The following is a 5,000-nucleotide window of genomic DNA, read 5'->3' as shown; positions in this document are numbered from 1 at the left end:
AGACATGAGATGGGAGTCTCAGAATAATCAGATATTCATATTCTCAACATTTGAGTCAGGTGTCATTATCATGCTCTGGGAATTATGGTTAATACCAAACCTACTGGAGACATTGAAAATGGACTAGGGCTGAAACATCTGTAGTCCCAGTTTTATTCACTGACTTTGTTTGTTACATTTCAGCTACAATATATGCCAAAATGTACATACAATACAATACAATACAATACAATACGATATGTACAGGAATATCTCCGACATGAGCTTTGTGTGCGCCTCATGTTTTGTTATTTGTAATTTTGTAAAATACCAAACGCCGACATGAGAAGCCCACATGAACATTCCACCAGGAGTTGGGAGTCAGTGGAGAGCTCAGTCACTACAGAGGATAACGTCTACAGTAACTGTTGACAATGCTCTCTGATCCAAAGTTCTCACATCTCAAACAAGCTGAAGAAAAACACGTTTCATGATCTTGACGCTCTATTCATTTAAAATGTCTATAGTTCATAGGACATATCTAGAAAAGGACTGAAACACGTGGGTAATTACATGTCATTTTCTGGATATGGCCTGACCGATATTGAGCCCTTGATCTTTCCTTCATTGCATTTCCTTCATCTTCTTCACTGGTCACCCCTTAAACAGGAGACACATATTGAGACACATATTGAGCGCAAGGATAATTTCTCTCTTTAGCTTTAAAGAAACCATGGCTGTGTCTCAAATGCCGCACTTGTGCACTTCGGGCACTGTTTTTCAGTGCCTAGGGCGCTCACGCTGAAAATTTCAGTTGAGCCAGTGCACTGAAAGTGCCAAGATGATCCCCTAACAATGGCGGAAAAATGCAGTGCTTGAATGATGGACACTGCACGCACTAAACGGCGGCCATGTTGACAATGACACAGATGAAATGTGACATTCAGTTCAGTAGAAGAGTTTGGTCAACAGTCTCCTAATTCTGTAAGTAATGTTGATGGGACACCAACCTTTTCATGCCAACCAAAGTATTGTGTGTGTGATTGTTGTCCTTTGGGGTGAAGGACATGGAAATACAAGCACCAGACGCTGTGCATTGTAAACAGTAGCCAACTCGTATTTTGGCGAGCTAATGCCATGCTCAGCCGTCACTTCCAGCGAGGGCACAGTGCACAGTGCTCACATTTTTCCACAACACTATGCACTCAAGACCTCAGTGCACTGTGTGCACTGTGCAATGACAAAAGTGCGTCATTTGAGACATAGCCCATCTCTTGTGACTAAAGTTGACTGACATGATCAAGGATGAATGTATAGTGTTCTTCTACCCTCTTAATTTAAACTTCCATAGTTTGTTCTTGATACTAAAAAAGGCACACTTAATTACTGTAGGCCTATATTAAAATCTGTGTCAGAGGGGCCCCAAAGTGTCTCATTTCACGTGAAATTACCCAGAACTTATAACATTACACAATGGCACTTCAATATTGCACTACAGTACCGTACATACCGTGTGACATAATAATCAGCCTTCAAGTCACTAGAAAAGTCATCAGTCAATGAATTGAGACATGTTATGTTCATAAACTATTTATACTTTAGGATTAAAGATAATGCGATAAAAAAAAAACATTTTGTCTCCATTTTCCAAGTGAGTCTTTGGGTTGGGCGTAACAGAGGATCTGTTTTCCAAGCAGTGTGCTTACTCCTATGTTCCTCATCCTTATAGCCAGCTTGTGTTCTTGTGTGTACTTCATCATTGTGATGTATGAATTACCACCTAATGCCTGCTTTCACTAATCACACTTTGACTTTAATGATTGTTTTTTGTTTAATGTCTGCCATTACATGTCAACTGATCTTGATTAAATACTAAAGTAATTAGTCTGTTCACAAAACAAAGTCCATGTCTAAAATGTAATTTTAATTAGTAAAAGAGATGTTTAATAAATTAAATATCTATAAGCATTGACAGTGTTGAAATTAGTTGCCAGTCTTGGAGCTGCTCAGGCAAATAACATTTGGTAGCATCCAAACAGGCATCTTAAAAGCTCATTCAGTTATGAAAACTGAATATATAAAATGGCATCTTTTTTGCTGGTAGCTTTTGAAGGAGGAAACCAACGCACACCAGAGGTTTCGAGGTGCAGGTAGTGGGTACAAGATCAATGTTTGAGAGGAAGATACCGCACACTGTTGTCCATCTTGCTGAATTTTGTTTGCACAACAACGTTTCGGCCCGTATGGCCTTTAAACATGACATGGCCTTTAAAAGACATGAACTTTGTTTTGTGAACAGACTAATTACTTTAGTATTTAATCAAGATCAGTTGACATGTAATGGCAGACATTAAACAAAAAACAATCATTAAGGTCAAAGTGTGATTAGTGAAAACAGGCATTAGGTGGCAATTCATACATCTTCCTTTAAAGGCCATACGGGCCGAAACGTTGCTGTGCAAATAAAATTCAGCAAGATGGACAAGAGTGTGCGGCATCTTCCTCTCAAACGTTGATCTTTTTTGCTGGTAACAAAACAATGTTTCCAACCAATACAACCACTCCCACCAATAATTGCTTTACCAATGAACTATTCAATAGTTACCTAGATAAACTTAGCCACAAATGTTTACAACCAAAATCAAATATGCAATTTCGATCTTCTGCAACTCTGATACTTAGATTTTTGACAAAGTACACTTTGACTGACAAAATCATTTGTCAGCATTTGACCACCAGGGGGCTGCAGACTCGCATTGACTCAGCCCTTCCAATGCAGTGACTGAATGTGTTGAACTGTCTAAAGCTCCAGCATTAATTCACATTTCACCTGTTGACATACAGTAATCACTAGTCAGAATCACTAACATAGGGTGTACAGTAATCACTCGTTATAATGGGGAAGCCGTGGCCTTGTGGTTAAGGAGAGGAGATCAGAGGGGTGCAGGTTCGAATCCCACCCCATCCCAAACTTCTCCCTACACCTCCATACATGACTGAAGTGCCATGCAAGGCACCTAAGCCCACACTGCTCCATGGGCTGTAACAAATGCCCTGTACTTGAAAAACACTTTAAGTTGCTTTGGATAAAAGTGGCACCTAAATGTAATGTAAAATGGGGTGTGCAATAATCACTAATCATGATAACTAATATGGGCTGGGAATTCTACAGAATTATATCCTCCCTTACAAATAGGTGAATGCTACTGGAGGAGACTCATCGTGAGTTGAAGTTTTGATCTTCCATGACTAATGTGAGGGTGTAATTGTAGCCTCTCCCCTTAAGTGCCACATAAAAACAGAATGGGAAAAAATATACTCAGAATGTTTTAGAATAACGATGCTTCGATTACACAATCTTCATCGGGCATTTTTGAGATCAAAGATCATGAATATTGAAACAATTGAAACAAAGCATTTGCTTCAATTTGAACCCAAGAGTTTTCAAACAAACTAATTAAGACCTTTAAGTAAAGCTGGTAAGGTATTTCACCTTGGGCTGTACTGAGCAGCCATTAGCCCAATGACCCAGAGCATGCGTGCAATTATCGTCTTTAAATATTTAGGCCAGGAGGCCTGGTCAGCACATGGACTGCCATCACCTTTTCAGACGAGCTCTGTGCAGTGTGAACACCTGCTAGACTCATATCACCCTTTCATACGAACTCTGTTCAACTCCAGTGAGGCAGGCGGACACAGGCCGGTAGGCAAGGGCAAACAAGGTAGTCGCCTAGGGAACAAAATGTGTTGGGGGAGCCAGTAATGCCCAAAAGTCCCACAGAATTAGATCGACAAACGAACATGGACAATAACTACCCTTGGGCACTCAACATATGTATGCATTAGATCAGTGGTGCTCAGAGGTGTACGACACTATCTACAGATGCCAATATGGAAATGCACAAAAAGGAAAAGGGTCCGTGCCTAGGGCACCAAACTGACTAGAACCGGCCCTGGGCGGACAGACAAACAGGTGCACAATGAGAGAGAGATCGACAGCAGCGGTACGGTACACACGAGCGTTTAATTGGACTATGGGATCCCTAAAGGTAAAAGGGATAAGAACATTCTGGACTTCCCTTACAAAGCTAAGAGGAGGACAACTGAACTATGCAGGTGCCAATCATGCTCGACTAGGGCAGACAGACATGTTCCCTAAGACGCTACCTAAGATGCTCTGTACCCAGCACTGCTGCTACCAGCCTAGAGGGGGCGGAGATGGGCCCATTGGGGTACCATGGGGGGCTGAGATGGGCCCGTTTGGTGTACCAGGGGGGCTGAGATGGGCCCGTTTGGTGTACCAGGGGTGCTCAGAAGAGGATGGGCACCCACTGAGGTAGACCTTTACAATAAAGCTAAACCACCACAGGACTCTACAAATAATTAAATAAGTACACATGCAAACAAACAAATAGCAAAATAACTCAAGAAATAAATGATGCAGGTACCTGACACTGCATGTACACTTCTGCCCTGAACATAAGTTATCAATGTAGTCTATGCACTGCATAATGCAGTATCTGCATATAAATAACTAATTATTTATACAAGAAATGAATAAATAATGTCACTGTCTACTCTTTTCTGCCCAGTGGGGGACACCTGGACTACAGCAGCTGTCGAAACGTCCCCTGAGAGTGCAATGGAGTCACACGTCCCTGAGAAGGCTGAGGGGGGGGTGGGGAGTCCCAGAGAGGGCTGGCTGGTGGCAGACTGGAGACGAGTGATGGAGGGGGTAGGTCCCTGAGAGGGTTTGGTGACGACGAGGTGTGTGTGTGTGTGTGTGTGTGTATATGTGTGTGTGTGTGTGTGTGTGTGTGTGTGTGTGTGTGTGTGTGTGTGTGTGTGTGTGTGTGTGTGTGTGTGTGTGTGTGTGTGTGTGTGTGTGTGTGTGTGTGTGTGTGTGTGTGTGTGTGTGTGTGTGTGTGTGTGTGTGTAAGGTGGATATCAGGCATGGAGGGTGGAGAGCAGTACACCCCTTAGAGGTTTGGTGTGTTGACAGACTGGAGACTAGAAATGGC

General features: G+C 42.3%; 1 protein-coding gene across 6 annotated transcripts in view; it reads right to left on the bottom strand.

The window, feature by feature from the left end:
- The window catches only part of akap9 (A kinase (PRKA) anchor protein 9), a 181,582-nt gene that overhangs the window by 85,161 nt on the left and 91,421 nt on the right, over nt 1–5,000 (bottom strand). The gene's annotated exons all lie outside the window — the stretch shown is intronic.

Source organism: Engraulis encrasicolus, chromosome 20 (genome assembly GCF_034702125.1).
Source record: "Engraulis encrasicolus isolate BLACKSEA-1 chromosome 20, IST_EnEncr_1.0, whole genome shotgun sequence".
Lineage (NCBI taxonomy): Eukaryota > Metazoa > Chordata > Actinopteri > Clupeiformes > Engraulidae > Engraulis > Engraulis encrasicolus.
The sequence above is the reverse complement of the archived record's forward strand: the minus strand, read 5'-3'. Positions and strand labels throughout refer to the sequence as shown.